We start from the raw sequence: 14,944 nt of genomic DNA on the forward strand, positions 1-14,944 counted from the left end.
GTAAAATTCAAGGCATCATTTCAAAAGAGGCACTTGAAAAAATCCACACAAGTGCAAGGCTCTGGGTAAATTAGAGTACTCTCATTCCCCAAACTACACACAGCTTCAATGCTAACCTTGGCAGCTCATGTCAACCTCGCTGATGAGGCACGTAGCACCTTGTCTAAAGGCCCTGTAATGCCTTAAGATAAGTTCACATTGCAAGGGGATGTCAACTCTTCTCATGTCCCATCAGCTCCCCTTCTAATTGCCTCCAGATCAAGGTAGAAAGTCAAATCCCAGGAGACCATAGAGAGAAAAACACAAAGTATGATTATTCTAGTTCTCCTCCAAATAAAAGGAGACTAAGGTATCAAAATGATTGCCATATGTTTTTGAATTTTGTTATAAAAAGTTGGACAATACTTGTGAGAATGCATTCTACTGGTCCTATTCCGTGAAATAAGGAAAGAAATTTTAGAGTAAACCAAATATATTGATGGGGTGCGTTATCAAAAACTCTAGGTCTATTGTCACCTTAGGCAAATGAGAATATTTAAATTTTTTTCTCAATTAGTTCACTAAAAGAACTTCGGAGCTGGCCCAGCGGCACAAGTGGTTAAGTGCATGCGCTCCACTGTGGCGGCCCGGGGTTTGCCGGTTTGGATCCCGGGCACGCACCAACGCACCTCTTGGCAGGCCATGCTGTGGTGGTGTCCCATACAAAGTAGAGGAAGATGGACACGGATGTTAGCCCAGGGCCAGTCTTCCTCGGCAAAAAAGAGGAGGACTGGCATTGGATGTTAGCTCAGGGCTGGTCTTCCTCACAAACAAACAAACAAAAAAGAACTTCAGAGTAAACCAAATATAATGATGGGTGCATTATTGGAATTCTGGAATCCACACGCCAGCTTGGCAAAGGAGCATATTTAAAATTGTTTTCAATCAATTTCCTGAAGCTTAGATTCAACAGTGGTCTGTTCTAAAAGAAGTTCAGTGATATAAAAATGTGATAGTGTAGAGCAAGGAATTAAACATACAAGGAGTCTGGGAGGCTGTGATGCATTTATCATGTGTGAACAGTCACTTACCCAGGGATCCCCTCAGACAGGGCTCAGAGGCCATTATGTTCATGAACAGATTGAGAAATGCCCTTGTGAGGAGTGCAACAGCACCCAGGGAGCTTTGTCAAGGCTTCTCTTGTATCATAGACCTAAAGCGAGAGACGCTGAAATTGAAAGGGTGCTTCCTGAGCTCAGTGGGGATTGTGGCATCCTGCAGTGACAATGGCCATGAGGAATCGCTCCACCATCAGAGGCACGTCAGTCATTCACAGTTAATGAAATAGGCAGCAGGGCCAACATCTTCATCCAAATAGATTGAACCACAAGGATCTTTGAAAAGGGCACATTAGTCATGTAATTTCCATGAATAAAAAATATGGGCACCTTTTTAGGTCTCCTCAATCTGTATAACCCAAAACATCCTCTAGTTCTGGTAAAAAGAGGTTTGACCTATGTCACAAAATGAAGATTACAATCTCTCACTTGATTCTCAGGCCTGAGACTGTTCACATACCCAAATTCTATAATGATAAGGACAGGTACTCTTGAGTAAGACTGAAAAATTGCCACAGATTTATGCTCTGTACTTTCCTTGTAATCTCACCTAAAGGCAGACTATCATGAAGCTGACTCAGAACGTCTTATGAGGGCCTATTGCAAATGTCTCTGTCCCACTCCCTCCTTGCTTAGTAATGTCACATTGGCAGTAATGTCACATTGACATAGACCATGAAGAGAGTATTCGTATCAAATAAATTGGAAATGCTACATATAAGTACTTTTCCATCTTTCTCTTTTTTCTCTTACTATCTTGCATTAATTCTTCCCTCTCTCCATCATTATCTGCTTTGTTTCCTCATTTCTTCTTTCTTCTTTCCTTCCTTCTTTCTCTTCCTTTCTTCTCTCCCTCATTCTCTTTCTTCCATTTTTTTCAGCAAAAGCTGGTTAAATATTTCCCCGAATATTAGTGTTAGAAAGGAACTGTGGCCTTTTACCCTAAAAAATGTGAGCTGGGAAAAAGAAGTATCTAAATCAACTTTTTGAAAATTGGAAACTGCTTAAGAGGAAAAACTCTTATGCACCCATTGCTTAAAAATCAGACAACAAAGTTCAATACATGCAGCTGTAGTTTACAAATCAGAGTGATAGTTTGACAGCCAGGTGATGAATGAACCCTGTGCCTTACTCTATGACGAAGAATACAAAGCATCCTCTGCATTCCTTGTGATGGAGATACACGGATATGTACAGGGACATCTGGAGGCATACCTGGAAAACACACAGCTGGCAATTGACATAATATGCACATGGCTTTCATGATCTGTGGATGAGAACTATTGTGGTAGAAACTGCCAAGGAGTCTATCCTGAAAGTGGCGCTCTCAAAATGTTAAAAGAAAATCAGCAATACACATCGATGGGCAATCAGGGACATTAGTGACAACATAAATGTTTGAAAGATCAGACATTATAATTTCTATTAAATCTCCAGTTAAGATTGCTGTGCAGAAGAAACTTAGATGTTGGGGAACAGAAGAAGGTTATTGTAAACTTAATTATATCATGACTGCAGTTCCACATATGAAATTTTTCTGGTGCAGTTAACATAAACCTTTATTCCTGCCACACAGTTTTTGATGTGACAAATAATTTCTCTCCAAAGAGATATAATCCAAGAAGCAGTTGTTTTCATTTGGCAAAGACAGCAATACACTATCATATACCAAACCCTTCTTAAAATTTTATAAGTACCCTATTCCCTGTATTAAATATTTTACTGCAGAAAATTTATACAGTGCATTCTCCTGTCTATACTGAACCCAGAGAATACAGTAAGAGAGGTCAAAGAGAAAATTACAGGAATTAACAAAGAACAGGTGTTTATAACATGTGATAAGAGATTGAACTATGAAAAAGATACATTGCCAATTATCTTTCTACAAACACATTAAAGTATCATGATTTAAGTCTTCCAGGGTTTGAGATGTATTAGTCCAGACCAACTCCATAATTCCATGGCAAAGTATCCTGTACATAGAGAATGTTTCTTAGCTGAAGAGTTATTTTAGGGCTTGTTTTGTGTCCTCGTTTCTAAGTCTGTAGATAAAAGGGCTCAGCATGGGGGTGACCACAGTGCATCATGGAGGTTACTGCACCTGCCCTGGAAGTTTGTGTGGTGGCAGAACTACGATGCGCTCCATGGACTGTACCATAGGAAAAAGAAACAGCTGAGAGGTGAGACCCACATGTGGAAAATGATTTATACTTGCCCCAAGCTGATGAAATTCTCAAAACAGAGGTAACAATCTTAGAGGAGAAGAAAAGAATACCAGTGAGTGAAATAACACCCGCAAGTCCAATTACAAAATTCATCACTAGATCATTGAGGAAGGTGTCAGAACAGGCAAGGGGGACCACCTGATTGAATTCACAGAAAAAGTGAGGGGTTTCTGACTCTGTACAAAAAGACAGGTGCAAAATCATTAAGCCCTGTAACAAAGACTGCAGAGCACTCTAAAACCAGGATGCCAGAAGCAGAATACCACAGAGCTTGGTGTTCACGATGACCATGTACTGCAATAGGTGACAGATGGCCACAAACGGATCATAAGCCATCACTGTCAAGAGGAAGTCATCAAGTCCTCCAAAAGGCAAGAAAAAACACATCTGGCTGAGGCAGGCTTTATAGGTTATGATTTTGCTTTATGTCTGGATGTTTAGCAACATTTTGGGGATGGTGATGGAGGTGAAACAGATATCTGCAGAAGACAGGTTGGAAATGAAGAAGTACAAGGGAGTGTGGAAGTGGGAGTCAGTGATAATGGGCAAAATAATCAGAGTTCCCAAAGAAGGTGACTAGACACATGGAGAGGAACAAAGAGCAATGGCTGTAGTTCTCCCTCTGCTGAGATTCCCAGGAGGACAAATTCTGAACACAAATTTGATTTCTTCATTCCATGTGACTGATGAAACTGCTGGACCATAGACGAGAACATTGCAAATTTAGGGAAAAGTAGTGATCAAAAAATTAAGAGAAATGCTGTGATTACTGTTTTCAACAACTTTAATTAATTTTTACATATTGTCTGCAGATTTAGCACATGTAGATGAAAGTTTCAAGGACTCCCAAATGGTCCATGTCTTCCACGTGGATGAAGCTGACTATCCATCCTGGCTCCTATTCTAAACATTTCCCAAGGCAAAGTTTTCCCACTTTTAGGAAAATGACATTTTTTGTTCATTAAACAAATATTCTAATCATTATTTTTGTGCCAAGTGTTGTTGAAAACTTTGGGAAAAGCAGTGATGTTAACTTTAAATAAGTTTGATCTTAACGAGATTTATTCTAGAATATGTCAGCTTGGCAATAGAATATTAATAAATCAGCAAATGATATTTCAAGTGATGGTTATTACTATTAAGTAAATTAATACAGGACAAGGTAATCATAGAAAAATTTTCCATTGTATCATCATCTCTGATAAGGGGACTTTCAGTGGACAAACTGAAGGCAGTAGATGTAGGAACCAAGCAGATAAGTTTGCACAAACATTTAGGGCAGAGAAATAGCCTGTACAAAGATACTGAGAGCAGATCTTACCCCAAACCATCAGACAACATCAAGGAGAATGCTGAGAGTGGAGTGGGTAGCACAACAGTAGATTTTGGAAGTAAGGTAAGAAAGAGAAAAGGAGATCAAAACCTCCTGCTGGTGTGGAAACATAACATATTGGATACTACGTTTCAGCTGCTGTTTATAGATGTATATATTATATTGTATATGATATCTACAACAGCATATATTTATGTAATTTATACACATGGACTATAATTCTTCCCTCCACAATTCTCTCTCTCTTTCTTTCTCAATTTCCAGTTGGTCTAAATTCTACATAACACAGCATCAGCTTACTATAAACTATTTACCTGTGTATACTTCATTGATAACTTCCCTAGTCCCTATGCACACAGACACACACACATACGTACACACACGTGTAAGGCTAAATGAAGAGATAGACCCATGATTGTGGTATTGTGTACCCTTCACCTAAATCATAGCTGATTTAGGCAGCAGAGAACATGATACCAAATGAACCAAAGAGATCTCTCTCCTAGGAGAATTGAGTTTTGTAATTCAGGCATTCCAAGGAGGTAATCATGGATTAAGGATCACAAAAAATACACAGAATTGGAAGAATTCACACAGATCCTTCTCAAATTCTTCCAAAATATTCAAGATTCAAGAAGAGGAAATATTTCCTAATTTATTTCATGAAGCCAATATTACACTGACACCAAAGCCAGATACAGACAGTGCAAGAAAAGAAAAGTACAGAATAATACTCCTTAGGACTATGGATGCAAAAATCTATGACCAAATACTAGCTAATTGAATTTAGGAGCCTTTTATTCAAGGTATATCAGATTATACACCATGACCAAGTGGAATTCATTCCTGGAGTGCAAAGGTGGTTTAACTCATGAAAATCATTTGTGTAATACATCGTATTAACAAAATGAAGGGCAAAAACTATGATCAATTCAACTGTTACAGAAAAAGAACATGAGAAAATTCAGCATAATGTCATAATAAAAACATTCAATAAAGTAGGAATTGAAGGAAACTTCCTCAACAGAATATGAGCCACATATGAAAACTTACCACTAACATCGTATTCAATGATGAAAGGCTAAAAGTCTCCCCTGAGATCAGGACCAAGAAAAACATGTCTTCTTTCACAACTTCTATTCAAAATGATATTGCATATTCTAAACACAGAAGTTAGGCAAGAAAAAGAAATAAAAGCATCAAAATTAAAAAGGATGAAATAAAATGATTTCTGTTCAGAGAGGACATTATCTTATTTAAAACAACAACAACAACATAAGACTCCAAAAAAGAAAAACTGTTAGAATTAATAAACAAATTTGGCAAATTTGCGGAATACAAAATCAACACACAGAAATCAATTGCTTTTCTACACACTAGGAATGAAAAATTCATAAAGAAAATTAAGAGAATAATTCCATGTATAATAGCATCATAGAATAATTATTTAAGAATAAAATTAACCAATATTTGTGCACTTGAAACTATGAAACGTTTCTGTAAGAAATTAAAGAAGATATAAATAAAGAGAACAATATCCCATGTTCATGGTTTGGAAAATTTTAAATTGTTAAGATGACAATACTACAAAAAGTCGTCTATAGATTCAATGCAATTTCTATCAAAATATCAACATCTATTTTGCAGAATTAGAAAAACCCATTCTAAAATTCATGTGGAATTTCAAGGGACCCATGATAGCTGAAATAATTTTGAAAAGGAGGAACAAAGTTGGAGGACTCACACTTCCTGGTTTCAAAACGTACTACAAATGTACAGTAATAAAATCAATGTTTTACTGTCATAAAGACAGACATATAAACCAGTAGAACATAATGGAGAGCCCAGAAAGTAACGCATATATGTAAAAATGATTTTTGGCAAGGATGCCAAAAATATTCAATATAGAAATGACAGCATTCAACAAATGGTGCTAGGAAAGTTGGATGGAAAAGAATGAAGTTGGACTCTTTCATTATACCATACACAAAAAATAACTGAAAATAGATCAAAGAACTAAACATAAGATCTAAAATTATATTACTTTTAGGAGAAAACATAGCGAGAAAACCTTGTGACATTGAATTTGACAATGATATCTTTGACAATGACACCAAAAGCACAGACAATACCAAAAATATTAATAAACTGGACTACAGGAAAATTAAAATTTTTGTACATCAAATACACAATCAAGAGTGTGAAAAGGCAACCCATAGAATGGGGAGAAAAATTTGCAAATCATATATCTGATCAGTGATTAATACTTAGAATATATACAAAACTATTACAACTTAACCAAAAAATAAATAAACAGATTAAAAAATGGGCAAAAGACTTGGACAGACATTTCTCCAAAGAAGAAATTTCTATTCTTCTACAAATAGCCAATAAGTACATGAAACGATGCTCAAAATCATTAGTCATTAAAGAAATGAAAATCAGCACCATAATTCTATACCTCTCAATACCCATTAAATTGATATTATTTAAGGAAAAAGCAACAGAAAATAACAACTATTGGCTAGGATGTGGAGAAATTGGAACCTCTGTACATTGCTGAAAATACAAAATGGTGCAGCCCCTGTGGAGAACAGTATGGCTGTTCCTGAAAATTTATGCACAGAATTAACTTATGACCTGGCATTTCCAATCCTAGGTACATACCCAAGAGAATTGAAAGCAGGGATTCAATCAGATATTTGTACACCAACATTCATAACAGCATTCTTCACAATAGTAAAAATGTCCGAATCTCCCCAATGGATTAATAGAGTAACAAAATGTGGTATATACATAAATGAAACATTATTCAGCCTTAAAAATGAGTGAAATTGTGATACTTGCCACAACATGGGTGATCCTTGAAGACATATGCTAAATGAAGTAATCCAGACACACAGGCACAAAAAAGAAATTTGCATGGTTCTACTTATATGAGACATTAATAATTAATAAAAATTCTGGAGAAAGACAGTGGTGGTAGTTTCACAAAAATGTGAATGTACTTTATGCCAGTGAATTTCATACTTAAGAATGGTCAAAATGGTAAATTTTGTTAAGTATACTTTGCTAGTGATATGCTAGTGAATTCTTCCAAACATTTAAGAAAGAAATGGTACCAATTCTTAACAATCTGTGCCACAAAATAGAATCAGAGAAAACACTTTCCAACTCATTCAATGAGGCTGGAATTACCCTAAAAGCAAAATGAGATAAAGAGATTAAAAGTAGGGAAAACTAGAGAACAACAATTCTCATAAATGTGGATGGAAAGTCGTAAATGAAGTATTAGCAAATTGAATCCAACAATGTAAAAAAAATCATACAACAGGACAAAGAGGAATTTATTAGAGGTATGCAAGTCTGTTTCAGCATCCTAAAATCAAATCAATGTGATCCACCACATCACAGGCTAAATGAGAAATTCATGTAATCATATCAATTGGTGTGGGAAAAAAACTCATCAAATACTATTTATTAAATATGTGGAGTTCTTTGTATATAAATTGTATTTCAATAAAACTCCTTACAACAAATGAACTTAGACACAGACTTTACACCTTTCACAAAATTTATAAAAATGGATCAGACCTAAATATAAAATGCAAAACAATAAAACTTCTAAAATATACGTATACAACCAAATCTATGTGGCCTTGAGTGTGGAACTATGATTTTAAAAATAAACTGAAAGGTAGGCCCAGTGGCACAGTGGTTAAGTGCACGCCTTCTGCTTTGGTGGCCCCGGGTTCACAGGTTCAGATCCCGGGCGTGCACCTATGCACCGTCTGTCAAGCCATGCTGTGGTGGCATCCCATATAAAGTGGAGGAAGATGGGCATGGATTTTGGCCCAGGGCCAGTCTTCCTCAGCAAAAAGAGGAGGATTGGCAACAGATGTTAGCTCAGGGCTGATCTTCCTCACACACACACAAAAAACTGAAAACATAATCCATGTAAGAAAAAAATTGATGTTAGACTTTATTGAATTAAAAACTTCTGCTCTGTGAAACACAAAAATTGATGAATCAAAAGACAAATCACAGACTGAGAGACAATATTTGCAAAACACATATCTGATAAAGGACATGTATCCGAAATATACAAAGAATTCATAAAAGTCAACAATAAAAAGATAAAATAAGCAGCCTTCTTGAAATGTGGGTAAAAATTATGAACCTACCCTTCACCAAAAAAGATATACACTCTGAGCCTATGTTCTCATCATCACACATCATTTGGGAATTTCAAAGTAAAACCACAATGAGATACTTCTACAAATCTATTAGAATTAATAAATCCAGAATACTGACAATACCAACTTCAGATGAGGATGTGAGGCAATATAAATTCTCATTCATTCCTATGGAAATGCAAAATGTTACAGCCATATTAGAAGACAGTTTGGCATTTTCTTACAAAGATAAACATGGTCTTACCATACAATCCAGCAATTGCACTCCTAGATATTTACCCAACTAATTTGAAAACAGGTTCACAAAAAACCTGTGCACTAATATGTCTAGTAGATTTATTTATAATTTCTAAGCACTGAAAGCGACTGAGATGTTCTTCACTAGGTGAGTGGAGAAACAGGTGTGGTGCATCTATAAAATGGATTATTAATCAGAGATAAAAATAAATAAACTATATAGTCATAAAAGACATGAATGTATAGTAAGAACGTATTTCTAAGTTAAAGAAGCAATTTGAAGAGGCTATATTGTATAACATGAATCACATGTCTTTCTAGAAAAGGCAACTGTATAGCTACAATAAAAATGTCAGTGGTAGCCATGGTCTTGGTGGAAGAGGAAGGAGAGTTGAATAGATGAAGCACAGGGGAATTTTTGGTGCAGCAAAATTATTCTGCATAATGCTATAAATGGGGATACACGACATCAGGCATTTATCAAAACACATTGAAGTTTACAGCATGGAGAGTGAAACAATCTATGCAAACAAAACAATCATTTAGGTGACTGAAGGAATTCCATAATTGGATGCAAAATGTGCAAAAAAACAGTCTAGCTGTGTTACAAATGCAGGAAAAAAATCTCAATGAAGGTGGTAGGTGAAAAGGTGCAGAAATATGTAATTTGGGAAATAAGTGGTGTCTGCAAAACTGAAGATGAAAGAAATTGTACGGAAGTACTGTACTGTAGTTGATAATGTTGTATCCCAGGGGTATTGTTAACAATGCTGATACTTCTATACCTGCCTACTGAAACTGATCCGATAAGTAAATGGATAGTGAGTGATGGGAACGAGGTTATCATTTTTGGAGTGAGGGTTTACAGATAAGCAAAGGGAAGAGGCCAGAATGATCAATGTGGTAATAAATGGAGTTGGGACACCAGTGTGAGCTTACTTTCACTTAACATAGATACAGAGGGTTGTGTATAGATATGTTTATAGATGTGTGAATATATACAGGCTGCACATACAAAAATCCCTACAACAGATACAGTATGAAAAGAAGAGGAAAGAGGAACTTTGCAGTGGAGAAATTTGACCAACACTCTCTCAGCCAGGTGATCAACATGAACGGGAGTAAGTCATGCTGAGAGCATGTGCCCTTGATGTGATGAGATGAAAATGACAACTTACTTCTCTGGTCTTCTTGTCAAAAATTCATAATCCAAATCTACTCATTAAAAAAAGAGAGAGAAATCCAAATTGAAGGATATTTTACCAAACACCTGACCAGTACTACCTAAAACTATCAAGTTCTTCAAAAATGATGAAAGCCTTAGAAACTGTCATGGCGAGTGGAGACTAAACAGAAATGAGGAAGAAATATAATGTAGGATAATGGATAGGACGTGTTAATAATAGCAGAAACTGGGAATGGAATTTAGGCAAACTCTTTGTACTATCATAGCAATTTTTTGGAAATGTACAACTGTTCAAAAAATAAAGTTCATTGAAAATTAAAATATTAGATTGAAATGCAAAATCCTTGGAAACAATGAGCTCTGAACATGTCTCCAGACTCCGTTGTATGCCTTTTACAAGCTTTACCACTGGTGCAGTCACATTCTTCATCCATAAAATAGGATAATACCAAGTTTGTAGTTTTTGAAATATTTATATAAAATAATGAATATAATATATCTGGCATTGTTTCTAGAAAAAATTCACTAATTAATGAAAAATCAGTCTGAATTTTTGGATACATTATTTTTCATCCTACAAACACCCATTCCCCTCCTGCCATTCCCAGTATCCATATGCTAGTTCCACCCCTCAACATCTCTCTCATACTTTGAAAACAGCAATAGTTTGTTCCTCACATTGACCTGGGTAACTTTTACACAGAACAGACCTGATCATGGCTGTCCCCTGACATAAAACCTGCACATACTCTGGACTAATTTCAGAATTAAATTTCAATCCTGTAGCCAAAATATAAGATTCTTTGTTAACTTGACTGTTGCCTGTCTGGCCAGGCTCATGTTACTTTATTTTGCATACCTTGCTAGTGGTTACTGGCCAGATAGCAAGAAATAGTTGTAATTTTATAAACACAGATTAGAGTTTAATTTAGCCCTAAATTTCCTCCCTTGCTGGCTCTTCCTGGAGTGCTCATAACCCTTGACCACCTGGAAGAGCTCCAACACCTCGCTCAAAGTTAGGCACGATTATAAGCTAGTTTGTGAAGCCTTCACTAACATCTCATTGAAGAGTCAACTTCTTTGGATACTCTTCACGAGATTTCAATGTCACTTCAGGATATTACATTAATTCCTTTTTACATCTCCCTTCATGTTTAGACAAGGAATACTTGGAGAGAATAAACAATCTGTCAGTCATTTCTTTATTTCCAGAAAAAATTTAGTGCCTACTCTACATTAATTGCTGAAGAAAATTTTGTTGAATGACAGCAAGAACAAATTGTTGAATAAGGATAAACAGACATTCCCAACAATGAGAAAAAGAAAAACAAGGAAAGAAGGGAAAATGCTATTTAGGGATGAATACCCCATAATTAAGCACAAACACCAGAAAAGACAGATCAGAGAAAGATATTTCAGTGTATCCAGAGTTTCCTTCCAGAATCAAAGTTTGTATTGGCAGGACTTGGTATCATTAAATTCTCCATAACTTATTGCCTTTGTTGATACCCCAAAAGTAACTGCCAATAAAAGGGATCCCTCACACCATGACACATTTCCTCAGCACTTCTGAAGATGCTGTGGCCCACATGTTATCACAGAACACCCTGAAGTCACTGATCCAGTTTCTTCCATAGATGATTCATGATGATGGAAGTTATGGCCCCAGGAAGGGCAGGTAGATGGTCCCACTCACGAAGGCTCTGAAAAACACTAGTGTTTTCCTATCACCGGAGTTTAGAAGAGTATACTGTAGTGGATGTAGCATAAGCATTTAGAGTTTCTGTGGCTTTAGGGGCTGAGTTCCCATGAACCTCATTAATGAAATACTCTTTTGTCTCTCTTCCTCTTGAAGGACTTATTTCTCTGGAGCTAGGAGGAAAAAAAGAAAATTTGTCCCAATTTTGGTCTTGGGAAAGAACTTTGGCATTCCATGATCATCTCTTATCCCATTAAACTTCTATATCCCAGGAGGACGTCACATCTCTTTAGATGCCCTCACTATTATGTCAGAATATCTCATAATTGTCCACACCCTGATTTGAAAGAGAGTTTCTGGATATCCTAAATATCTTCTTTCTTCAACATTTATTCTCTAGTTTTGGCTCACAATCATGGAACTCCCTCCCCTCCACCCCCGGCCCCAACAGAATTTCTCCTTTTTCTCTGTTTCTCCTTTCTCCACAATAGGCAATACCTGTTTAATATCACTCAACCATTTGATTTTGGGGGCATTTTGCAAATGATTATGCAGCAATTACTATATGGTAAGCACTAAAGTATGTCCTGAGGATGAAGAAAAGTGTAAGATATTGTTCCTTCTCTTAAGGAACTCACAGTTTAAACAGGGTAAGAGACATAAGAATAAATGAATGCAACAACCTTACGTGGCACTGAAATCTGATGAAGAGGATACAAACATAGTCAACTCTTCCAGGGGAGATGAGTGAAGGCTACACAGACATGCTTATCATTGTCCTGAACCTCGAAGCTGGAGATGTGAGGAAAAGGCATCAGGGAGTAAAGGTGGGGATTAATTAATTAGAAAGAGCTATTTAAAACATTTCAATTAGTTCATACTATCTGTACAACAATCAGGAGCAAAGAATGAAAATGGAAACATGATCCTGGGCTGATAGGCAGCAGCCAGATAACAGAGATGCATAGATTTAGGCTACAGGATTGATCTTCATTATTAAATTGGTGGAGAATCAGTGCAGGTTTTAAGGCAGAGAATGTGCAGGATCAAGCTCTCCCTATGTGAAGGTCATCTGGGACAGTGTGAAGAATGAAGTATTGCTATTACAAAAATCACAGAAAAAGGAGGAGGGTGTGAGGAGCACAGCAGAAGTGTCAAGAGAATAATGGGGAATGAATGAACACGTCAGGGGCAGAAAAATAATAAAGTGTCATTTTAAAAATCATTGATTAGCAAAATTCATAGAGTAGTAGACCTTGAAGGACAGTAACTTACTGGAAACACAGCAAAATTCACAAAAAACATAATTAGAGTCAACCTCATGGGTACTCTGGAAGATACTCAAACGTTTGCAGAAACCAAAAAACGCTTAACCAGGAAAAAGGTAAATTAAACATGATAGGAGAGCCTTCAGACAATTTCAGTTGCACCTCCCTAATCACCCACCTTGGTCCAGTAGGTTCAGGGAAGTGTCTGTCTGCATTCCCATTGTGGATTCCTGATTTTGGAGAAAGGACAATAAAGCCTGTTTCCAAGGAATGGTGTTTGTGATGTGACGTGTCTCACAGTAGTCCAGGGAATGAAATTAAGAGGCTGGTATTTGACTTGCCTAACACAGAACTCTCTCGTGGTTGGGAAGTGACTACAATGAAGACGTTTTTGAAAAGTTTGAAAAGCAAATTAACAAGCTGCTGCAGCTGGCGACAAAAGATAACAGTTGAGACAAGCAATAGATACAATGAAAGCAGGAAATACTGAGTTTGTGGAGTGAGGGCTTTGACAGGCTTCCACACATATTACAAAATATAAAAAGCCACAGACGGCCCAGGGAAAGACTGATGCTCAGAAAAATCTAAAAACACTGTACACTTTTGTATGTCTCACGCTCAACACAAACAGTAAGTGAAGTCAAAGGCAGAATTGTGATTGAGGACTTAACATTGTTAAATGGCAACACTCCCCCAAAGTGACCTCTAGATTCACTACAATCCCTTTCAAATGCACAGAGGCCTTGTCTTGAAGAAATGGAAAAGTGATCATAAAAAATCATATGGAATTGCAAGGTGTCTTGAGTAGTCAAAATAATACTGAAAAAGAGGAACAAAGTTGGAGAACACACAGTTCCTGGTTTCAAAGCTTACCATTAAGCTTCAGTAATCAAAAACAAAGTGGGACTGGCAAAAGGAGAGAGATGTAGACCAATAGAATAGAGATGAGGACCCATAAATATACCCAAATATTCATATTCAATTGATTCTTGACAAGGATGCCAAGACTATTCAATGAGGAAACATCAGTCTCTTCAACAAATGGTGCTGCAACAAGTGGAAGGCCACATGCAAAAAAAAAATGAATTTGCACCTCTTCCTCAAAAATTAATTCACCATAGATAATATGATAGCTAAAACCATAAAACTCTTAGAAGAAAGTGTAGAGATAACCTTCCTGATCTTCATTTGTCTATGGTTTCTTAGTCATCACAGGGAATTAAAAAAACAAAAGAAGTAATAGATAATTGGACTTCATCAAAATTAACCATTATTGTGCACTAAAAGACACTATCAAGACAATCAAAAGGCAATCCACATAATGGGAGAAAATATTTGCCAATCATATATCTGATAAGAGTCTACTATCCAGAATATATAAAGAAGTATTAAAACTCAACACAAAACAACACATTGGTCAAAGAAGAAATCAAAGGGAAATAAGAAAGTAACTTGAGAGAAATGAAAATGAAAACACAACATAGCAAAATTTATGGGAGGCAGCAAGAGCAGTTCCAGGAAGGAAATTAATAGCAATAAATGCCTACATTAAAAAAGAAGAAAGATCGCCAATAAACAGCCTAAACTTATACCTTAAGAAACTAGAATAGAAGAACAAACCACGTCCAAAGTTAACAAAAGGAAGAAAATAGTAAATATTAGAGTAGAAATAAATGAAATAGAGAATGGAGAAACAATAGGAA

The 14,944-nt window shown here is 36.4% G+C and overlaps 1 pseudogene; it reads right to left on the reverse strand.

Moving 5' to 3' along the window:
• Positions 1-3,102: 3,102 nt before the first annotated feature.
• Positions 3,103-4,026, reverse strand: LOC131394170 (olfactory receptor 7A10-like; annotated as a pseudogene).
• Positions 4,027-14,944: the final 10,918 nt, after the last annotated feature.

The sequence above is a fragment of the Diceros bicornis genome, chromosome 30, assembly GCF_020826845.1.
Source record: "Diceros bicornis minor isolate mBicDic1 chromosome 30, mDicBic1.mat.cur, whole genome shotgun sequence".
NCBI lineage: Eukaryota > Metazoa > Chordata > Mammalia > Perissodactyla > Rhinocerotidae > Diceros > Diceros bicornis.